Genomic DNA, 9,815 nt, shown 5'->3' with positions numbered 1-9,815 from the left:
TGTGTGTATATATATATATATAGTACATATTATTTCTTTTTATTTCACAAATAATTAAAATAAATAAAAAATAATTATTTTGCAAATGAGAAATAATTAAATTTTTTTCCAGATCAATTTAGAGACATAAGCTGTATTTCTATAAGTTTCATATTTTTTTACACGGTTTTATAATTGGTTCTTATATATTTAAGATTGTTTTAAATACAGTTTTAAGATGTGATAAACTAATCACAGAGCTGTATTAGTATCTTAAGACATTACTTGGACGATTTTAAAATGAGAATCGATTATAAATCAGTACTTAATTTTTTGTATCTTCAACACAAAAAGTATTATATAATAAATTATTGTGTGATATTTTACCATATTATTACTACAATTTGCTACTTTAAATTTTGCAAAAGATTTTGTCCTCTGTAATCTTATAATTTTATTAATCTTCAATAATATTCGCGCTGAAATATTAATCAGTATAAATCATAGTTTACTGTTCTGACTACTTTTAAGTCCTCAACAAATTCTTGAAAATTGATGACGAAGAAATTCTTCGAAAAGACAAGAAGATTATAATAAATCAAGAAAAAGAAATATGTACATAGTATGAGAAATGAGAAATGTATTACACGATGAAGCAAAACTTTATTTCATTGTAATGACGTATTAACTAATTATCTTTCTGCAACTTTCATAGAAAATATATTGCCGTAACGTGTATTATATAAATTAGAAATATTTATTACAGGGAAGATACACGATAGCCAATCCGTGCAAAGAGTAGATATTAATATTAATTATGTAGGTTCTTATCGTGTCTTGCACGAACATGAATCATTTTAGTATGCTCAATGACTTAACGTGGTGCATTACTCCTCCTGAGATCGCTAATTAGTGATAAATTCATTAATTCAATGAAATATAACATAAGAGATAGGACAATCTACAGATATCTTAAGTCTCTCGGCAGAGGAAGTCAGCAGAGGGGGAATAACCCGGGCTGCGTTCGAAAAAGAGATTCGTGCCGTAATTGTAAACATTGGATTAATGCAAATGCGCGCTTAAAAGCTTAATTGCTTTGATAAAGCATGGCGGTGCATTAAATTCAAATGCATGTAAATTAATTCAAATTTATGAGAAATAGGTGGACGCGGAGCACTTACTGGAAAACAGGGAAAATAAAAATTAGTCCCCGCGGGGCCAGCCCTTGCGATGAGACTCTTTTTTTCGTCCTACCCCCTTTCTGCCTCCCTCCCTCTCGCGCTACCCCATGCCCTCCTACCAATTCCCTCTACCGCGCCCCTCTATTTCGCCAACACGCCATGTTGCCAACCAGATTGGTTGCGGTGCAAGTATTGCCAATAAATTTCATCTTCGGCTTTCGTCTGATAAATGTCGAATTTTAACACATCGATCGATTGCATAGGTAATTAACAAACGCGAACTTCTTCACTCGGGCGCTTGAATTATTTAAAATTAAAAACTAATATATATTAAAATTAAAAATAAATATAAGTTCTATGACTAATTGTTAATAATTGTTATAAACGCGACTAACTGTTAAATTATATGACAATTGCAATTTCTTCAGTAAATATTAAATAATATTTTTCAAATGTCATTTTCAATTTGTCAAATGTTTAATAACATAATTATCAATTATAATTTATATCCTTTTAAATTCTATTTATATAATATATTGTTATAATATAATATTGTCATAAATTTTCTAATAATTATTATAAATATAAAACTAATTTTTAATTTCAAATTGAACAGTTTCTTGATGTATTCTAAACAATTTATTTGCCGTAAAGAAGCGAGATGCGAATTTCTCAAAGTTCCAATTACGATAGAAAAATTCTTTTTGTTGATATTATATTTCTATATTAATAATTGTGCATTCCATAATGCAATAATGATTCATCAATTTTTTTACAATCTTGTTCTATAAACACATTTTATAAGAATACTCGATTCGTGTTATCGAAAACCAACCAATCATTGACGCCGTGGCAACTTTATCGTTGTTACTCACTCTCGTGCCGCGGTTACTCTCTGGAGGGATTACATAAATTATACTGGAATATTATCCCTGTCTATACAACGGATTGATTAATGATAATGTGTTAAAACGACGTTTAAATTAGTATCGTAGCATGATTCCTGGACTTTTACAACATGATATGTGATAAAAGTTTAACGGAATGACTTTATAATAAGACTTTATAATAAGACTAATAGTAATTGACAAAAATGTATTAAAATTTATAGCATGTATAAGTATTAAGAGAAAAATTATTTTAAAACTGAATTGTCCTTGAAATTTTGGACACTATTTTTATTTTTTTGCTTTTTTAAAAGAGTGTACATGTATACATGTATAATTATCATAATTATTAAAAAACTTTCAACAACTTTGAAGAAAGATGTAGAAAGAATGTATGCATAAAAAATTACTGTGCACACTGGTATCATTACAATATCGATACTAAATCGTTATGAAAAAATGCAAATCACTACTAAATATAAGCATAATGTCCGTAAGACTTCATGTCTTACAGACATTAATGAACTGTCGACAATCAATTTTATTAATGCTAGAGGTAACTTGATTCAATCGATACATAGTTAAGCGTTAATAAAATTACTACTGTAAGCTGCTGTAATCATAAGCCCTACGATAAGCTTGTATCACGCTACTTGCTATGATCATCGGTAGTCTTGTTAATATTATGGTGCACACGTAATATTACTAAATCATCATTTTAACTCAGAATAATTTAGAATACATTTTTTTGAATTTTAAGATAAAATCACTAATAGATTTAAAACTATCAAAATTTTTATCAAAATAAAATGTGATTAACGCTGCAAACTTTAATCTCTTTAAACATCTTGGTATTTTCAAGAAACACAGTTTGATGTTTAAAACTTTATTATATAAGATCTTAAGAAAAAAAAATGTTTAAATATAAGATAGAACATGTTCGATTACCATAAATTAAACATAAATTAAACATAATATCACGCATGAGTTATCAAGATATCAATGATAAATTATCAAGATATAGAGTTCAAATGTAGCTAATCATTAAATCGATACTCAATAGTTTCAAGTTGTTATAAGGATTTCTTCACCCTTTTCTTCTTATAGATCTCATTTTTTAACACATTCAAAATCACCATTATTATCGCATACTCTTTCTTTTATTTTATAGTAAATGAGACCATTTATCCAGTTTTACTTGTTTTTCATAACGCAATGCAATTCTTCGCCCCATTACTTGCGGCTTTACCCTTATGGTTATCATTTGCAGAAAACAGTAATTACATCTTCTTTTTACGGGAGAAAAAGAACGAATATAACTAAAATGTGACATGTACCTGCATCCTTTTAAATAACGGCATCCTTTATTTACCGACACTCAATTTTACATAAACACTATTGCATTACAAAATCTTCGTAAGTGCAAGAGCGAAGCTTCTCCTACAGTAATTAGTCTCGTTCCAACCAGTCAAGCGCGGTTCGCACCATTCCTTCGTTACTCTTCACCGTCTTCGCTTCCATCTCTTCCCTTTCCGCAATTTCATTCTCCCGGTCTCTCATGAAAGTATGGCTACACGAGTTGCCTAACTAAAAGTTCTTTTCACAAATTGCTGGTTATTACGCACGTTATATCCACGTAGTTGTTACGTTCATCGATGCGGTTACTTTATGTTACTTCATATATTAAACTCTGTTTAGACAGATTACGATCCATTTTCTTCAATATTCTTGTTCCTTTTTGTTTTAATTACTAATTGATGAATTGTAACGCAAGTAAAATTTAATAAAAAATAGGAAATATCTGCAATGTTTAGATTGCCGTTTTAACGATTATTTTTACAAAATCGATAATAAAAAATAGCATTTTAATATTTGTACATATTATATAATATCAAGAGCAAATATAATCTTTGATCACACGCATTATCTTGTAATATAAAAAATATGAATTATAGTTGATACTCCAATAGTTAGATGCCATTCGAAACACGACGCGCAGAATAGAAGTCTACCTGACATAGCGAACAACAAAGAACATAGAGCACGAAAAAAAGGGATAAAGAAGGATAGAGTATAATAAAGAAGGACATCTAAAACAAAGAGTGAGAAAGAGGAATGAACGACAAACAGTTAAGAAAGGCCAACTATGGAGATGATGGAGAGAGAAGGGAAGACCGAAAGGCTTCGTGAGAAGAAAGAGTGAAGCACATGTACGAAGAAGAAACGAGGGGACAGGAGACAAGAAGGGGGGATATCAAGAGCGGACCTCCCAAGTTGCGGCGAAATGGCGGATCATCATCGTCGCATCATCCGTGAGCCGAATACTCTGTAGGTACCTCGGTTATTAAACCGTCTGATACATTGCGTATTCTGCTCGTCGCCGTGTTAAAAAATTACTGAGCCAAGTACCTGAAATTCCCACTTATAGCACAAACGGGTTTTATGCTGCTATATTCCTTGCAATCATCGATCGCATGTTTTGTAGATTTTGTAAATGATTGGATTTTAAAATTTGTGGTACCATCGAATTTTTAAAAATATATATGTATAATTTTATATAGTTATTATATTTTATATGAGTATGTAAATAACTTTATAATTAATACTATTAAACTGTTAGATTATTATATCATATTAACATTTACATGTAAAATCATTTTTAAATTTAAGAAACAAATGCTAATTCATATATCAAATAAAGAATATGGTTGAAGTATTCTATAAATTTAATATTCGTATAATTTTCTTTTATTTTGACGAAAGTAATAATAAAATTGATATAATCTATGCGAAGTAAATTTCAGTTTTTAGCAACAATCTATAATGTTTATGTAATAGTTTTTTAATGTATCCTAGAAATATTTCTGAATGAAGTTGTCAACGATATTATGTAATTTCTTACATTTCACCGCTATTAAGTCGCAAACGAAGCTACCATGGATACAAGTGGTCGACAGATGATATTGAACCAACAGATATTAATTTTAGGGATGTACGAAATATTTCCAGACGGGGGATTCTGATCCCCAGGCGTGTAAGGGAAAGATAAGGCACGGTATGCCTAACTCATAATCAATGGCTGTCGAGCAAAGTTATAACATGGATGTCAAATAAATTTTCCCGAAGTTACGTCTGCGTAATGTTTCTTATACAATCATGCATCACTATTAACACACTGCAGGATTCTTGTTCGATATTGAAAATATTATAGCATATAAAAGAAACATATTACAAATTTTTTATGTATTTAAGAATATATATAAACAAATATATATGTATAAAATAATAAAATATAAAGCCTTTAAGGACCACTGGATGTTTATGTTAATAGAAATTTATTATATAAACAAAAGATGTGTATATATTGTATATATTTTTTTTTGTTCATGTAATAAACTATATAGAGATTCAGGTTCGACTCTCGGCCGAAGTAATATTTTTTGCAATAAATTTATTTACAATTTTTCAGCACATTAACATCTTTCTAATAGGATACCTGAATGAGCAATATTAAATTGCTTGTCAATTTGATTTGTGATATTACTACAGTAATTTAATTGCGTTTATAAATCCGAAAAACCAATTCGGCGCGCAATTCAAATGTCTATATATTTGGTATATAAATTCACATGGAAATTATTTAAGCATCTAAAATCCAACTCAGACTGCTATAGGCAAAAGAATTAATTTCGCATTACAAATAATATTTAAAAAATATATAAAAATATGAGTTATAAAGAAAATGTTATATAAGCTATATATAAAGGATAGTCCTTACAATGCAGATGCACAAATCTGTCACAATCGACTTTATGAGTTTTCCGAATAAATTGGTGATTGTAACTCGATGGAGAATGGACTGATCAAGGAAATTGTTACGAATGTGAACGCTACTGACACGTGGAACAACTGTAATATGATACGTGGTACCACGTGTGTCTCTAAGGATGCAACCATAACGATTGGGGAGGGCCAAAACTCCTCATAAGCTACGTTTCTGGAATGTTGATGCCTCCATCTGCCACATATCCAGAGACGCGGATAGTGTCTCGCGCCGATTTACGCACATGCACACGAGACCATCCCATGTTTCTATACACTGAACAATGTAGAATAAGAAAGTATATCAGCCATTTTCTTTTCAAAATTCCTTTATTCGCATTTCAAATTTAATCAACTTAAATCTCGTTGAACATTATAATAGGAAAATGGATCGATAAGAATAAATCCAACGAAATTAAATTTCGTTATTATACTTATTGTTAATATTTCTTTTAAAAACATTTCTAAAAAAATTTAATATAAAAAAATTCTAAATCTTTCGTAATCCAATATGTCGCATCTGTGATTTTTGATTAAGGCTTTCGTCCTTTCTCACAGATGAGATATGGATTTTATGAGATAATCATTATGAACAAAATTCGAAAATCCCTACGGATATTCTAGTAGAATGGCGTCATCGTACACCATATGCTGCCCATTTTGGTGATATTCGTCGTCCGTTATGGTGACCAGACGGCGAATAAATCTTATGATACCCTCTCAAAGGGGCGGTCTGATCGGAAAAAGATCGAAACTTTGAATGCGAGGAAATTATGACCGCTGATTTCTATTTTACAAAATAAAAAAAACATAGCTTACTTCACGAGTTGTATATGATTGAAATTAAAAATTAATTATGGGACAAATATAATTGGTGCTTATATAATTATATTAAAAGACTTAGTGAAATTACAAAAATAAAATATATCTTCTAGAATTGTATCAGCTTTCAATTAGCGTTATATACACAATTATTACATATATATGTAATTTTCTGTTTAAGTATTTTTGACACACAAAGGTGTCTGGAGACATGACAGTGTCTCGGTCTGTTTTGATATAAACAACATTCTTCTGACTTCCTATGAATAAGCAATAAATACTTTCCTTTTTTGTTCTCATCTTTTATTCTTAAACGTTATTCCTGTCGTGACCGAGCATTCTATTCCCAAGCGTTATTCCCGACTTGGATTGCCTTTACCCTCGCGGCATATCTAGATACACTTGCCAGTCAATATTAATGTCTTTATTAACAACGGTATACTTCTCTCTCGACTTTACGCATTGCTAATCGTGGTGATAGGATACGAGGAGAAAATGCAAAGTAGAAGTCATTATTATACGTAATTCAAAATTCCGATAATAATTGAGTAATGTTATCTAAAAGAACAACCATATTATGCAAATACGCGTGTATATTCTGCCTCTGATAGAATCGCTTAATTAAGTAGCCTTGGTGTATGTCATACATCGTATATTATCTCATACACCGCGTCATTGTCGTTGACATATATACATATATAGTATGATACAGATTACTGTCATTTTAATATGCAAGTGTGAGCTTATCCCTTCATGTTAATAAAATATATATTATATAAATTAAATTTGTCATAATTTAACTGTTACTATGTTGATGAGTTCTTCAGCTGTCCGCCTTTTACTTTGCTCCGCTTTTGTTTCTTAACCATAAAGAAATACACGTGTTCAAGAGCTGTGAAAACAGTACAGTAAGAACGCAGCATATAAATACGCGGACGCACCACGTATGATCATATTGCGCCCATTAACATGGCGAAAAGTTGCTGCTGCTATCCGGAAAGCAAGGGAGCAGCAACCACGAAGCCTTTAAGCCACGGCGCACGGAAGTTTCCCCACTGATCCTCGGTGCTAGGCGAGTTTAAGCCCTGGGATTCTGGAGTTACTGCCATCATGGCACACCATGCACCACTGCCTATAGGTATAAGTATAGCTTCTAGTGTGCGAGCACAGAGTGTACTTGTAGCCCGAGCGTCTAGCGTTTCATTCGATCTCTTTTTCTCTCTCGTTGCCTCCGCTTTCGCCCATCCCCTGTTGCAAACCCCTTCTACAACTGTTCCCTCCCGCACCGATGCTCCCCCTATGGCCCTTCTTCTTTCTCTGTCTCTTTGTCGCGCTCTAACTTCGACTACCTCCCTTTCAGAGTGCGCTTCCATTGCTGAGTCGTGCAACCACGATCTAGTGCATCCCTATCGCGACAACGATCGTTCTCCGGACCACGGTAGCTGATATTTATGGCTTTTGCGGCGCGATGTTGAAGTAGTTAAATTGCTGATATTAAATGAGAAATCCGCGAGAAATTGTTCGCCCAGGATAACGCCGTACCCGCAAGGATTTGCGGGATTTTGGATGAGCATCTCGATAGATATTCGATAGATATATAACGTCATTCTATCATCGGATTATGTTAATACCAAACGCTGATATTTCCTATATTTGGTGTTACTTCAATTACAAGAGAGAAATTAGAGTTATATAAATAAAATTAAAAACAAAACTGAAAATGTTTTTAGAACCTAATTATATTATTTCATTTTTTCTATAATTTATTATTAATTTAATAGATTGTTAAAAATTTATTATTATATACATAATAATATTAATAATAATAACAATTAAATATAATTCTTTAAAACTTTTTTGTCAGTAAAAAATATTATTATTTATTATATAAAATTAAAATTTTTCCTTCAGAAAAGGGAAGAAGTCAAACTTGAAAATGGAATGCCATTACGGGGATCAAATAGGATTAGTTCGCAATTAGGTCTCATTGGAATTTTATAACCGTTGCTTTTCATGAATGTATCCCATAATTTTCGACTAAGAGAGTGAAACAAAGTATTCAAATATTTAGTACATTGAAATCACTTAATAAAAGATCAAGAATACGATGTGAATATAATATTAATCGTATAGCATTAATGATACATATTTAATATTAAATAAGTATATAATTGCAGAAAATAATTACATTAATTTTCCATAACAAATATGGTGCTAATATAAATGAAAATAAATGAAAAAAGCAAAGGACTTTCTTGTTCTTAAAAAAAAAACTACACGATGAAGAGCAAGCGAGACAAAAAATCAGTTAAAGAGCTACGTTGGTGTCGCGATGTCTAGGTTGAATTCGTGATCGAAGTTTCCCTTTCTCTTTCTCTTTCTTCTTCCTCATTGCCTCTATTGCCAAGAAAAAGAAAGAAGAGACAAGAAACCAACCGTACGTCGTGAAACGAATTCCCGGCAGAAGCAGCCCCTTCTAAGCTTCATGCAAGGCAAATCAACTTCCAGAAAGAAAGACGATACTCCTGGATTGTGCCAGTAAAGCCTTTTACTTATATTTAAATTCGCGCATGGAGTGAGTAAACGTGTTTTACCGAAGCATCTAGAAAATGCTCAGTGTATACACACAAGTGCGCGCGTGGGTATATAAATTTTAAAACGCGCCTTTTCTTAATCAAAGTAACTATCTAATTCTCGGCCAATTTATAGCACACTTAAAGAAATTGGACCCAGAGAATTAATCATCAGACATTATAAGATTGGCTAAGTCGCGCAGAAATTTTCGTCCAGTACAACTTACGTAAACGCTGGAGAGAAGGATTAGAAATACAATATATTATTCGATGTGCAACAAACAAAGCTTTGAATGCGGTCGCTCAATCGAAATGGAATCGGAATACACTTAAACGAATTGCGTTCAGTAGATAAATCAAATTGGAAACCATAGGATTGATTTGCATATCCGATGGAATATTACAGTATATATAGTGCTTCAGTCTGCGATGAAGGGGTGAGTGAAAGAGGAGGAGGGGGTCTAAAGTCAGGGATGAGCATTCTCGAGATTGGCTATATTTCACAGTAACCAAAATACAGGCATTGATTGAATGTACATGAGTGTCGTAGA

At 31.9% G+C, this 9,815-nt stretch overlaps 1 protein-coding gene across 1 annotated transcript in view; it reads right to left on the bottom strand.

The window, feature by feature from the left end:
• The window catches only part of LOC108690655 (homeotic protein ultrabithorax), an 81,062-nt gene that overhangs the window by 10,194 nt on the left and 61,053 nt on the right, over positions 1 to 9,815 (bottom strand). The gene's annotated exons all lie outside the window — the stretch shown is intronic.

Source organism: Atta colombica, unplaced genomic scaffold (genome assembly GCF_001594045.1).
Source record: "Atta colombica isolate Treedump-2 unplaced genomic scaffold, Acol1.0 scaffold344, whole genome shotgun sequence".
In the NCBI taxonomy this organism is placed as follows: domain Eukaryota; kingdom Metazoa; phylum Arthropoda; class Insecta; order Hymenoptera; family Formicidae; genus Atta; species Atta colombica.
This window is presented reverse-complemented; position numbering and strand designations above follow the sequence as displayed.